Source organism: Brachycentrus maculatus, unplaced genomic scaffold, assembly GCF_059751285.1.
Source record: "Brachycentrus maculatus isolate JH-2025_06_01 unplaced genomic scaffold, ASM5975128v1 h1tg000124l, whole genome shotgun sequence".
Taxonomy (NCBI): Eukaryota; Metazoa; Arthropoda; class Insecta; order Trichoptera; family Brachycentridae; genus Brachycentrus; species Brachycentrus maculatus.
This window is the reverse complement of record NW_028280877.1, coordinates 810,097-826,667: the sequence shown is the minus strand read 5'-3', so window position 1 is coordinate 826,667 and position 16,571 is coordinate 810,097. Positions and strand designations below refer to the sequence as shown.

The 16,571-nt window shown below is 30.4% G+C and overlaps 1 protein-coding gene across 2 annotated transcripts in view; it reads right to left on the bottom strand.

Moving 5' to 3' along the window:
- Positions 1 to 16,571, bottom strand: part of bves (popeye domain cAMP effector bves) — a 90,255-nt gene that overhangs the window by 31,345 nt on the left and 42,339 nt on the right. The window lies entirely within an intron of this gene.

Sequence of the window (16,571 nt, the reverse complement as noted above, 5' to 3'; positions counted from 1 at the left end):
CTCCTTTCAAGAACGTCATAAATCAAAATACTTGATTTTTCAGGAGAGCGTTTTTAAAGTTTAAAAATATAATACAATCTATTGAAAATAAATATCAAGCCACTTACTGAACTTTTTACTGTGCAACATATCTTATTAGGCAAAACCTGAAGGCTTTTTCTCCATTTGAAAAATATTTAGTTTATTTAAAAAAATAATTAAACAATACTTCTTTTTCGAAATGCAAAAACAACACTTTCTGCCCTGTAGCGGGTAAATATTAAGTTAAAAATATGCCCCTTTTGCTGGGATATAGTACATTTTCTGGGCATTTTGAAAACATGCATAACTGAAAATTGACGATTTTTGATTTACGACGTTCTTGAAAGGAGTGAGCGACATGAGGGTTGGTACCATGACTTGTATTGTTTCCTGCCAGTTGAGATTACGCTCAAATAATTATATAAAAATAATTGTATTGATTTAAAAACGCTCCCCAACCGCTGGTTGCGAACGTCAGACTTACAAGACATAGATATATAGGTATCCCAAGGTTTTCACCTTAATATCAAAATATATGAAATATCAATTAGAATTGCAGATGGCGCCTGAAGGTGTTGTTTGCTTTAATTTCTAGCGAAAATTAATATTGATGAATTTACTTTTTACGCTCTGATAATTTCACGTCGAAAACAATTATTACGCTGAACAGACGAAGCTCAAATTAATCAGTATTCACTAACTGCGATCTATGTAAATTACATTATCAAGTCAAAAATTAACAGCCTCGAGAAAATGAAGGAACAAAATTAAATATGTATTTTTTTCATCATACACATGTTTACAATCGTGAATTCACAATAATCAGTGGCTTAAAAAAATTTGTTTACTGTTTTTTTTTGCTGTTGCCTTATAGCACTTATTTTTACTTTATTGCTATTCTCAACTTGTATATCTTATAACTGTTTATGTTTTATTATTATTATTTTTACTTTAGTTCTAAATTAAGTCTGCCTATTAATCTTCTTAACTTTTGCTTTATTTTGTTATTGCTGTATAGGTACTTTTAAATTAACTCGTTTAACATTTCGCTCACTCCTTTCAAGAACGTCATAAATCAAAAATCGTCAATTTTCAGTTGTGCATGTTTTCGGAATGCCCAGAAAATGTACTATATCCCAGCAAAAGCGGCATATTTTTAACTTAATATTTACCCGCTACAGGGCAGAAAGTGTTCTTTTTGCATTTTGAAGAAAAGGTATTGTTTAAATATTTTTTTAAACATACTAAATATTTTTCAAATGTAGAAAAAACCTTCAGGTTTTACCCAAAAAGATCTGTTGCACGGTGAAAAGTTCAATAAGTGGCTTGGTATTTATTTTTAATACATTGTATTATATTTTTAAACTTTAAAAACGTTCTCCTGAAAAATCAAGTTTTTTGATTTATGACGTTCTTGAAAGGAGTGAGCGATTTGTGAAAATTTTTAGGTTACAATTACCTGTTTTATTTGCTATTCATTATTGTAAATGTATTTATGTTAATGTTCGGTTAAATTTCTTAATAAATAAATAATTAAATAAATAATGAGTGGTCTAATAAAAAATATTGTTTTTATCAAATGTGAAATTTTATAACTGGAATAGTATAAATACCCGTTTTGTGTTACTCGTTAATGTAAATGAATTTATGTAACCGTTATGCTAAAATTTCAAATAAAAAATGACTATTTTTTGTAGAATTTTCATTTATTTGTTGAACCATATACACGTACATATAAATATATATTCATACATTATTATGCTTATTTATTTTTCTTTTTTTTTAGACCCACCAAGCCACCTTATATGTCTTGTCGGTGGAATTCTTTTACATATTTTTTTTTATTAATTTTATCTATTTCAACATGATACGAGTATACACACAAAAAATGTTTTTTACAGTTTATACAATATTAACTCTCGTAATTTTAATCGTAATCTAATTTTGCCTTTGCTCCATATTTTTGTTGTTCCTCTTACCTCCGCCGGCAACAAATAATAAAAGGAAGGAACTATGTATTGAAGTGCATATTTCTAGCTCTTGATATAAATATTTGACATGATATTATGATACATTGATATTAAAAAAAAAATACAAGATCAAAGATGTCGTTAGGAAATATGCGAGATCGAAGATGTCGTTAGGTGGGGAAGGTAACGAAAGACAACAATGGTATGCGCATGTGATGAGAATGGAACCATCCAGACTCCCCCACATCGCACATTACGGCCGAAACCTCATGGTAGACGACTCCCGGGCAGACCACCAAAGAGATGGATTGACAGCTGGGAATCGACATCGCAGGAGGCTAATCCCTCTTAAAAACAGGCCACAAGGCCTACAACAAGATGAAGAAGAAGAAGAATTGCGTTTTTAGTTTTAAGGTTGTAAGTAGAAATGTTTAGAAAATGAATTAAAATTATTAAAAAAACTTTTGTAACCATATTAAATATTTATTTTATTTTAATATAGCTGTAAAGAAGTACAAACCGAGAAAAGGGAACGAATACCACCCCTATCGAGTTACCGAAAAAGTAAAAGTTGCCACATCTCTAATAAAATACGTTGAATAATTCAGGTAGATGGGTACCTGCTTTGGTTCGTGACAGAAAGAGGCTTGGACAAATACAATATGCAGGATTGCTAATTTACTCACAGGTCTATTTTGTCGTATTTTATATTTCGCCTATTTCGGTCCTATGGTCCTACGCCGGGGAGGGTCGAAATTGGGGCCGATTTTACAATTACGACCTCTAGGGAAAAGTGGCTTCATTCCGTTTAGATTTCGACCCAAAAAGTGTAATTCTAATAAATAAATTCTCCAGCTAAGTACCTAACTGACCAGCAGGCCGAGTCGCAGCAATGTCGATATCAAACAGCAACGTCACTTCACGAGTGTTCGAAGGCAAAAATATAATTTTGTTTGCGTTTTGTATTGTTTATTTATATCTAAATATTTCCAGAATCTCAGAAGAATGTGCGACAAAAAGATGTATGATAGATGTGCGAATAGTGAAATAAGGAAGGAATGCAAAGCTGAGATAAGCATTATCGATAAAATTAAGAAAGGTGATTTGAGATGGTTTGGACATGTAGAACGAATGAGTGAGGAAAGAACGGTAAAACAAATTTATGAGGCGAATGTTAGCGGGAAAAGAAGCAGAGGAAGACCGAGAAAAACATGGCACGATCAGGTATGCCAAATACTTGAAAGTGGTCAGGTTAGGAGTCGTAACAATCGGCGGGTATGTATGAGGAGATGCATGAACGTGGAGGAGGCGAAGAATGTTTGCAATGACAGAGTGGTGTGGCGCTCTATTCTCTCTGCCTACCCCTGCGGGGAAGCGGTGTGATGGTTAGTTAGTTAGTTAATATAATAAATCCCTTACCGCACCCCAATGGTGCATAGGGCACTGCTTCATATAAACGCAGTGTTATCTCGATCGATTACACATGAAGGAAAGGTGATCAGCCCTCCACTTCAGGTACCAGTCCAGTGTAATATTGAATAAATATTAGAGTGAAAAAATCACTTATATTTATTAAACCCCCCTGGGAATCGAACCCGGGACCTCCAGAACGGTAGGCGAGCATGCTGACCATTACACTACGGAGGCGGAGTTAGTTAGTTAGTTAAATATTTCCAAAAAAAAGTTTTTTTTATGTTTTATTTTATACCTATTTTTACATAACGGACTTTCGGCTTTAACAGACACCCCCTGCCCCCAATTAGTCTGTTATATCGAGGTTTTACTGTGCGCGCATATATTTATCAGTATATTCTCGTTTATCAGTATAGTCCGCCTCCGTAGTGTAATGGTCAGCACGCTCGGCTACCGTTCTGGAGGTCCCGGGTTCGATTCCCAAGGGGGGTAAAATAAATATAAGTGATTTTTTCACTGTCATATTAATTCAATATTACCCTGGACTGGTACCTGAAGCGGAGGGCTGATCACCTTTCCTTCATGTCTAAATGATCAAGATAACACTGCGTTTATATGATGCAGTGCCCTATGCACCATTGGGGTGCGGATAAGGGTTTTATTATTTATTATTTATATTCTCGTTACCATTTGAATGGACTGTTTGTATAATTAAAAAAAAAACAAACGCGCCCATGTATATAAAATTCGAGAAGCGCGGGTGAATATTTGGATTTCTCCAGCTATAATGTTTGAAAAATAAATATGAATAGGGTTAAAATTAAAACGACCTTTTTAATGGCGCTGGAAGCCAACAACGAAAAAATACATAAATGAGTTTGTTTAGTAGTATTTTTAAATTAAAATAAATAGCGAGCGAATATCAAACAGGTTAAAATTTGAATTAAAAATCCGATAAAGTTTTAAAACTATTTGCATTAAGAACTTCTGGAAAAAATGTAACATATCGCTAACTCCTTTCAAGAACGTTATAAATCAAAAAACTTGATTTTTCAGGAAAACGTTTTTAATGTTTAAAAATATAATACAATGTATTAAAAATAAATATCAAGCCACTTATTGAACTTTTTACTGTGTAACTGATCTTTTTAGGTAAACCTGAAGGATTTTTTTTTATATGAAAAACATTTAGTATATTTAAAAAAATAATTAAACAATACCTTTTCTTCAAAATGCTAAAACAACACTTTCTGCCCTGTAGCGGGTAAATATTAAGTTAGAAATATGCCTCCTTTTCTGGGATATAGTATATTTTCCGGGCATTCCGAAAACATGCACAACTGAAAATTGACGATTTTTCATTTATGACGTTCTTGAAAGGAGTGAGCGATATACCTAAAAATATATGTAATGATAAAACGTTAATTAATAATATACTGTTTCAAAATACGTCACCATTGTTATCTATGTTTCCTTTTACAAAAAATCCCGTTCCTTAAAATGTGTATGGTTCCATTATCCTCACATGCGCATACCATTGTCTTCTTCGTTGCCTTTTCTCACCTAACGACATCTTCCATCTCGCATATTTCTCTTATCCTGGTGTTCCTTATTCTATCTCGTAGACTCTTGCCAGATATGCTTCTTAGAGTCTTCATTTCTGACACGCTTAGTGCGTTTTTCACAGGTTTTATACATTATAACATTGCTACAATATCAATACTAATAAAACAATATTTTATAAAATAAATAAAACAATAATAATAAAATATACGTATTTTTCTCTTTAAGGACATAGCAGTTTTTCATTCGCGTCAACTCGAATATTTCACGGAAATATTAATACGAAAAAATGATTGGATATGGTGAGGATAGCGTTTCGAAAAATGGCTTAGAAATCCTTGAGAATAAGGCTTTGCTTTTTAGGCGCCAGTAAAAACTTACAGCAATTTTTCAAAACATGTGACTACAACCATTACGCAATCGGATGATCCATTATAAATACCCGAATATTCGTACGAATACCGAATATTCATATAAAAACGAAAGTCGATATGTTTTCGCACAAGTTGTTCATTTTGTTTATTTTAATCATTCTTACATTAAAAATATTTAGAAAAAACAATGTGTCCAGACTAGGTTTGTCAGCCTATGACATGTCAAAAGCCCTGTTAATACCCAGACTACCATATTCTGCGTCATCTTTGTTGAGATTTCAAAATGTAAAAATAACTAGGATTTGGACGCATATCTATATATATATATATATATATATATATATATATATATATATATATATATATATATATATATATATATATATATATATATATATATATCTATATATATATATATATATATATATATATATATATATATATATATATATATATATATATATATATATCTATATATATATATACATATATATATATATATATATATATATATATATATATATATATATATAAATATATATATATATATATATATATATATATATATATATATATATATATATATATATATATATTTATATATATATATATATATATATATATATATAAATATAAATATATATATAAATATATATATATATATATATATATAAATATATATATATATATATATATATATATATATATATATATATATATATATATATATATATATATATATATACATATATATATATATATATACATACATATATATATATATATATATATATATATATACATATATATATATATATATATATATATATATATATATATATATATATATATATTTATATATATATATATATGTATATATATATATATATATATATATATATATATATATATATATATATATATATATATATATATATATATATATATATATATATATATATATATACATATATATATATATATATATATATATATATATATATATATATATATATATATATATATATATATATACATGTATATATATATATATATATATATATATATATATATATATATATATATATATATATATATATATATATATATATATATATTTATATATATATATATATGTATATATATATATATATATATATATATATATATATATATATATATATATAATATATATATATATATATATATATATATATATATATATATATATATATATATATATATAATACAAATAATACATAAATGTGTGCGTGTGTATGTTTATGTTGTGGTAGGATGGGTTTTGAACCCAGAAACTTTGACTCAGAGTCTACGACACAAACCACGGGACATGTTTATGGTTATGTTTATCACGAATTATGTTTATCACGAATTTTAATAAGTTAAATATTTTATTTGCAGAAGTCCGCATCGGATTTTAGAGAAACATTTTCATATAACAAATGACATTTGATTAGAATAAAATCACCTGACGCCAAGTAGAGCTCACTCGGCGCAAGTTACACACACCTCGAACCAATCTCGTGTTTCCCGAAAACACAATATAAACCCCCTTAATGGAAAAGGCACTTGTACAATTTATTAGACAGCCGAGCGGGGGGGCGTTACGTCCTATGTACGTAAGTCTAGTTAGAACGTGTGTTACAAAAGGATATCGATTGCTCTAGCTGGCCGAATGAATCCAGGCAGAAAATGGCCTTAAGTGAGTTCCGCTCGTTACTTGCAAGTTCAGTGTGTGAAATATGTAGTAAATGGTGTTTTTTTTAGAAGTTAGGTTTTTTAAACTGGCAACATTCTAGTACATGATACACGATTTACCCACAACGAAGGTTCGATAGTCCCAATAATAGACAATAAATAGAGTAGAACAAATCAATATATCGTTCCAAACATATCTAATTTTTTCATTAATTGATTCGGCAGTAACTTTGTGGTAAAATCTATCCATTTTTAATTAATTTTTTACCTAGTAAATACCACTATTTCTTAAAATCTACTGTGACGCGTGTTTTGATGCATTCCGCATCATTTTCGTTGCCGACGGAGGTAAGAGGTCAAAATAAAATATGGAACAAAGGCAAAATAAAGGAATGGGTAAATCATCAAGAGTTAATTCTATGAAAATTGTAAAATACTTAAATATTTTTATTATTTTAGAATTCTTTTTTTCTTTTTAGTGGGTATAGATATTAGGTTAAAAGTGGTCCATGAGGTTTTTTTTCGTGAACTCGTGCGGCACCCGTACATCGAGCTTAAAAAATAGTTAAAAAACAGTAAAAATACCTATGTAAAAAAGAACACAAATACACAAGGTGTCTTGGTAGGTCTCTGCAAAAAAATATTTTCAATATGTTTATAATTGTTTTTTTAGATAAATGTATACAGTATATATAAAAAGAATGTTTGTACAGACTGTCATTTTGACAATTTATGTATAATCAGTACGTTTTGCCATTTCACCATGAATAGACTGAATGCCCATTATGCGCGTCGCAGGTTCGGTGAATGGGCCGAAAACAATATTCAGCTTGATTCTCTTTTTTAACGCAAAATTTTGTTCACCGATGAGGCACAGGCTATGGCAATAAGCGAAACTGCCAGATTTGAAGTAGAGAAAATCCAGAAGCCTTTGTCGAGACGCCCTTACATCCATAAAAAGTCAGTGTTTGGTGTGCTTTATGGGCAAGTTGAATCATTAGCACCTATTTTTTAAAACGATGCTGGCCATAATGTTACGGTCAATGGAGAGCGCTACAGTACCATGATTACTGATTTCTTCGTACTTTAGTTGATTGGCATTGATGTGACAGATGATGGCCGTGGATTCAAAAAGATGGCGCAACATACCACACGGCGGGTGCCACCATCAAATTATTGCGGGAAATTTGAACTTGTATACCTCTAAAAAAAAAACACCCTACACATATCGCTTACTCCTTTCAATAACGTCATATATAAAAAAAACTTGATTTTTTAGGAGATCGTTTTCAAAGTTTAAAAAAATAATACAATGGATTCAAAATAAATATCAAACCACTTATTGAACTTTTTACTGTGCAACACATCTTTTTAAGTAAAACCTGAAGGTTTTTTCCCCATTTGAAATAATTAAACAATACCTTTTCTTCAAAATGCAAAAACAACACCTTCTGCCCTGTAGCGGGTAAATATTATGTAAACAATATGCCGCTTTTGCTGGAATATAGTACATTTTATGGGCATTCCGAAAACATGCACAACAGAAAATTTACGATTTTTTAAATATGACGTTGTTGAAAGGAGTGAGCGATATGTCATATACACACACAATCTATCCCTGACCTTTGGAGAAGTCCTACAATACCCGACGCTACAAAACATTATTACATCATCTTGATAGTGCAGATGTAACAGTATGTACCTACAACTAGCTAACCATCACGCCGCTTCCCACAAGGGGTAAGGAGAGAGAATAGATCGCCACACCGATCTGTCTTCGTAAACATTCTTGGCCTCTTTCACATTCATCGTCGGGTATATCTCCTTATATGTATATACCCGACGACTATTCCGACTCATGACATGATCACTTTCAAGTGTTTGAAATACTTGATCATGCCAAGTTTTCCTCGCTTTTCCTCTGCTGCTATTACCAACTACATTCGCCTCGTATATTTATTTTACTGTTCTTTCCTCACTCACTCATTTGTTCCACATATCCAAACCATATTACGAAAATGGCGCTATATAAATTATCCAAATTTATTATTAATATTATTTATCTCAACACACCATTCTTAATTTTATCGATAATGCTTAAGTCAGTTTTGCATTTCTTCATTATTTCACCATTCGAACATGTATCATACATCGTTTTCCCGCACATTCGTCTGAGAGATCGCATTTTTATTGCGAGTATTAAGTCAAGTCGACTTTCACACTTCTTTTGCCAACACTGAGCTTCGCTTCCATACATTAGAGTTGGAACCACCCTTAGAAAACATTTTTCCAAAATATGTATACGAAATATTAAATACATTAAAAATGTATATGTATTTGTATGTATATGTGTATATGTATGTGTATATGTATATATATGTATATATATGTGTATATATATATATATATATATATATATATATATATATATATATATATATACATATATATACATATACACATACATATACACATACATATACACATATACATACAAATACATATACATTTTTAATGTATTTAATATTTCGTATACATATTTTGGAAAAATGTTTTCTAAGGGTGGTTCCAACTCTAATGTATGGAAGTATATATATATATATATATAATTATATATATATATATATATATATATATATATATATATATATATATATATATATATATATATATATATATATATATATATATATTTATATAAATATATATATGTATGTATGTGTGTATGTATGCGTATGTATATTTATAAATATATTCTTATTTTAAAACTTCTTACCTATTATTCCTAATCATTAATTCCTCTCATTTCCTTCTCCTTCCAGCTAAATCTATTATTTTATATCATACCCTTTTTTTCAATCTCTGAATGTTTTTTTAATAGTTTTGTAACATAAATGTGGATTTGTTTAATTGGCTTTTTTTTAACGTAACTATTTTTGTTAATGTAATTTAATGTTTGTAATTGTTAATGTAACTATTGTTTATTATTTGATTTTTTATAGGTAAAGCTGTACAATTCCCGAACAAATAAAATAAATAATAAATAATAATAAAAAAGTTTAAAAATGGCTCAGATATCAAGTTGTGGGCAGTTACACAACGGACATATTATATGTCCCAGTCGGCTTAGTTCCATCTGGACCGAGTTCCACATCCCACTGTTCCACTATCCCACAAACTACGAGATAGCGGGTGAGTACTGGGTAGGTACTATCATTTCACCATTCACAATGGGAAAGCGATGCGCACCATGCAACCGCACATGCACAATATGGAAATCGCATTGAACTAGATCCAAATGCGACAACCTCCAGTCGACAAAAACATTTTTTTAGAAGGAACAAATTTAAGTTTTGTACTGACATTTCTTGGTGCAACTGCATTTTATAGAATAAAATAACAGCTATTTAATTTTTTCCACATGAATTTTATTTCACCAGCAACCGGATTTTGTTGTAACTGACATCATTAGACTGGTGTGAGGCTATTACGGGCTAGCAACAGGGTTTAGTCGTAAACGAAATCATCCAGGCTGGTATGGTGTGTGCCTTGTTGTGTATATAACATTTGTCTTACCAGTCTGATGATGTCGCTTACGACGAAACCCGGTTGCTGGTCGAATAAAATTTATGTGGAAAAAAATACATAGTCGTTATTTGATTCTATTTATAGAAGCATAGCATTTCCTTTCAAGGAATAACCCGCAAAGCCTTTTAGAGGCTTGTCTGCAGGTAGGATATTTAGGAAAGGGAAGGTTTATGTGAAAAATACATTACTATCACCCAGACCAATAAATAAATTAATATTTCTTGAATTCGTTTTTCTATTGGCGGGATAGAACCCGCAACGCCAGATTCGCAGTCGAGCGTCTACCCGACTACGCCACGGCGCCTGTCAACAATATTTTTATTTTACGCCTGCGGACTGCTGGCGACGAGATTTGATAAGTATGTACATATGGTTAAGACCTTAACTAAAATATTAGTACATAATATTCACATGAAAACATTAAATATGTATTTCCTTCTTTTCTGAGGCTGGCGCAGTAGGTAAAAATACCCATCCCATCCTTAAGCATCGAGCGAGTGAACGGATAGAAATACCTTTCCCGTCCGAAGTGTTTTTAAATACAATAATAATAATGAATTTGGATAATTTATATAGCCACGTTTTCGTAAAATACTACCATTATATGGGTTTTTAATATTTTTCTAAAGATCATCTCACTCTCACTATTTCTAACTACCGGTGGAAGTATTATTTAAAAAAAAAACTATTATACCGGAAATTACCTCTATATGAAAAAGGAAATGAAGGAATAATAGAAGGTATGAGAGGAGATAAAAAGGACATAGAAATAATGGCTAGGCTGCTCGAGCCATAAATACTCGTTTATGCATAGTTCGCACTAGTTCGCCGAAGCTAATATGTACGAGTCAACAAAATGAAAAAAAATATGCCTGCGAAAAAAAATGTCGATAGCTCTTACCGATTCTGGACACTTTGACAGTTAAGAGTAATATAGTAGATACATCAGGCGTCGGAGCCGTCATCCTCCGTCCAGTTGGCTGGCGTCCAGGCCTCTGGACCCTAATCCCGCAGGGCCGTGGCCCACTGGGCGAACTCTGAGGGGAGATATTCCATTTCGGACTTTCACCGGCCGGCAAGGCCCGCAAGTGATGCTGCACAAATTGACGCTTTTTTGGCAGACAACAGACAGAATTTCAATACCACACGTCCTATTTTACCAATCTATTGACCTTCGTAAGAAATGTGGGTATGCTGGTGACACCTTGGTGACAACAACATTCCTCGCACCTCATATATATCTGCCGATTATTTCGACTCCTGACTTGACCGCTTTCAAGAATCTCAAATTCTCGATCGTGCCATGTTTTCCTCGGTCTTTCTCTGCTGCTATTACCAACCACATTTACATCGTAAATTTATTTTACTATCCTTTCTTCACACATTCGATTCACGTGCCCAAATCATCTCTTGCGAGTGTTTTTGCCTAGAATTTTCACTCATGAATTACATGAAATTATAGTAACTTTAAACATAAAGAGTAAATCCACTCACGAGTAGGCATAGGCTATGAAACTTATAAAGTTGAAGCCTGAGTAGGGAATGATAAGCGGTGTTGCATAAGCCGTAGCTAGATTTCAGAGTCACTTGAACGTTAGGTAAAAAAAACCCAAACCATCTCAACACACTTTTCTTAATTTTATCGATAATGCTTATCTCAGCCTTGCATTATTTCCTTATATCACCTTTTGAATATCTATCATACGTAGATAATAAAAAATATTAATGATTAATCGCTGTAATAAACATATAATAAACAGTAAAATAGGTGAATGAACCAGAAAAACAGAAAAAAATGAACAGTAAATGAGTAAAGAAAAATAGGAATACAAAAAAATTACTATAATTTATATTTGAAGCACTTCGTGATTTTCCATTTTATAATTCAAATACAGTTTTGTTTTAAAAGTATTAATCAGACTTGAAAACTAAGCGGTTAGCTTTGAAACCGGTAGACATTATAATAGGGTTATGATAAAATATTTATATTGAGTTTAAAACAAATTATATTTTAATAAAAAAAAATATTATGTTAAACCTATTTAGTATAATTTAAAAAAATAATTAAACAATACCTTTTCTTCAAAATGCAAACACAACACTTTCTGCCCTGTAGCGGGTAAATATATTAAGTTAAAAATATGCCGCGTTTGCTGGTGTATAGCACAATTTTTGGGCATTCCGAAAACATGTACCACTGAAAATTTACGATTTTTGATATATGACGTTGTTGAAAGGATATATATATATATATATATATATATATATATATATATATATATATATATATATATATATATATATATATATGTAATAAAATACCTAGGTACCTACCTATACATTTTATTAAGTACTTACAAATAGTACCTACATAAAACAGTTCTACCACCAGATGTCGTATGCGTCGCACTGAATAAAACAAAAGACATCAGATAGAAAAAATATAATATTCTGAACTGTCAGAATCAGATAGAAAGATAGAAAAATATTATAAAGATAAATTAAGAATAAACTTTAATTATAAACTTTAATTACAAAGCAACACATTGTTTATTTTATTATTATACACCCACTTAACATATTATTTACACCCAATTTACAAAAGAAAATTACTACCACGTTATATATATATATATATATATATATATATATATATATATATATATATATATATATATATATATATATATATATATATATATATATATATATATATATATATATATATATATATATATATATATATATATATATATATATATATATATATATATATATATATATATATATATATATATATATATATATATATATATATATATATATATATATATATATATATATATATATATATATATATATATATATATATATATATATATATATATATATATATATATATATATATATGTGTGTGTGAATAAAATGATAAGAAATGTGCATTATCGATAGCGAAATACTGGGAAAAAGTGTGTGTAACTAATTACTCTTCACGGAAGAGTGGAGAGGAAAGTCAATAATCGGAGTGAATTAATCATTAAAATACGGAAAGAGTTGATTGGATTCGCATTTCCTATCTCTTCATGTAATAAAAAGTATGAATTTCGTAACATTCAGTATCAAAACACGACCAATCCAGTTTCATAATACAGATAAAGATAATTTGTAAAAACGATAATATCTTTTGTAGACATTTTAATTTTAATATGGATAAAGTGGAATATGGAAGTTTAAAAAATATATTGGCCAAACTGCGAGAAGTCTAAGAATTAGAATTAGAGAACATCGTCGTGGTCTAACAAGTAACTATTTTTCGGAATTTGCAAATCATATCATGGAAACTAACCACTCGTTTGACTCTCATACACTTAAATTATTACACTCTGTTACAAATAAAGGTCAAGTCATGAATAATTTAGAAAATTTAGAAATACATAAAAATTTAAATTCAGATAAAATATTAATTAAATATCCTACCCCCTATCTATATTTACTAATTTATGTATTAATTTTAAATCAAACACAGATTTTTTGAGTCTACTAAGTTGTATTTTATTAACAAAAACACATAAAAAATTATATTGTGACAATTGTTTCGCCTTGTTAGGGCATTATCAAACGAATGATAATGCCCTAACAAGGCGAAACAATTGTCACAATATAATTTTTTATGTGTTTTTGTTAATAAAATACAACTTAGTAGACTCAAAAAATCTGTGTTTGATTTAAAATTAATACATAAATTAAAATGGAGTTCTACAAATTAAACGCCAAATCAATAAATATATTTATTAACCTATATACTTATACACCTAAATATATTTTTATTCGTTAGTTTTAATTTGTACCAGAAGATGACAAACAATTGTCGTTTTCGAAACTAGTCGTAAATAAAAATAAAACTCAATTCAGTGGATTATTCAAGTGTTTAATTTACTTAAACTGGAAGTTTAAGTATTAGCAGGGCTTATAACCTAGGCTATTATAGGCTGGTTAAGTGATCACAGTGTTTTTGTCCCGAAACTTAAACCTTGAACTTCGGAAACGTATGTTGAAGTGCTGTGTCTTCCCAAACACTCACACAGGCACTAGAAAACCGAATATAGGCGTTTGAAATGGGTCTTTGTGTTTTTATGTATTTGGGTAGTACGTTTTCTAGGGATGGAAAGATTGATAAAGACTTAGAAAGGAGAGTGAATGCTGGGAACAAAGTTAATGGTGCACTGAAATCAGTTATAGCAAATAAAAACCTATCAGCGGAAGCTAAACTGGCAGTGCACAACGGAGTCCTGGTTCCAACTCTAATGAATGGAAGTGAAACATGAAGTTGGCAAAAGAAGGATGAAAGTAGACTGAATGCAGTCGAAATGCGATCTCTCAGAAGAATGTGCGACAAAACGATGTATGATAGATGTACGAATAGTGAAATAAGGAAGGAATGCAAAGCTGAGATAACCACTATCGATAAAATTAAGAAAGGTGTGTTGAGATGGTTTGGACATGTAGAACGAATGAGTGAGGAAAGAACGGTAAAACAAATTTATGAGGCGAATGTTAGCGGGAAAAGAAGCAGAGGAAGACCTAGAAAAACATGGCACGATCAGGTATGCCAAATACTTGTAAGTGGTCAGGTTAGGAGTCCTAACAATCGGCGGGTATGTTTGAGGAGATGCATGAACGTGGAAGAGGCGAAGAATGTTTGCAAGGACAGAGTGGTGTGGCGCTCTATTATTCTAAATGACATCATGGCTGAAAAACCTACGACAATGGTTTGGCAGAAGCACCAAATCTCTGTTCGGAGCTGCAGCATCTAAAGTGAAGATAGCCATGATGATCGCCGATTTTCGTTAGAAGTGGCACAGAAAGAAGAAGAAGAAGTGATCACTTTACACATCGCTCACTCCTTTCAAGAACGTCATATTAAAAAAAAAAGATTTTTCAGGAGAACGATTTTTAAGTTTAAAAATATAAAGCAATGTATTAAAAATAAATATAAGGCCACTTATTGAAGTTATTAACTGTGCCACAGATCTTTTTAGGTAAAACCTGAAGGTTTTTTCTCCATTTGAAAAATATTTAGTATATTTAAAACAAAAAATTAAATAATACCTTTTCTTCAAAACGCAAAAAAAACACTTTCCGCCCTGTAGCGGGTAAATATTAAATTAAAAATATGCCTCTTTTGCTGGGATATACTACATTTTCTGGGCATGCACAAGTGAAAATTGACGATTTTTTATTTATGACGTTCTTGAAAAGAGTGAGCGACATGTGCAACATTCACCATTCTACCCATGAATGACAACAATACTTCTCATTTTTTGTAAATCATGGCGCTGCACATATTATGAGTTATCTTGCTTTTAAATTTTGTGGTCAGTCATTTATATACAAAATGTTATTAAAGTTAGCGCATGATAGTCTTCGGCTTTTGGTGCATAACAATATAATCATGTGTATTTAAAGATTTGGCGTTTAATTTGTAGAGCTCCATTTAAATTTATCCATTAAATGACTCTGAAAATCAAACACCGATTTTCAGAGATGTTTTATATATATGTATTTTAATAATAAAAATGTATTTTATTATTTAAAAACATAAAAATATAATTTGTGACAATTGTTTCGCCTTGTTATTGCATTTTAAAACTATTGAAATTAGTTTTAACCAACACGTGGGTATAGCATATGACAAACGAAATATTTATTCGTCAATTTTGATCGTGTAAATCGTAGGGCCCAATTGGTGTCCATGACATGTCCAATTCATTACTTTGGTGTCACCTAATTTGGACCAGTTCAAACAGTCCATTACGGCGTCCAGTCAAGTCTGTGAGAAGTAATGAAATGTACCGAGACTTGGGTTAATAAACGCAAGTAGGTACTCTTGCGGTAGATATGGCCCGAAATCGTTATTATACCA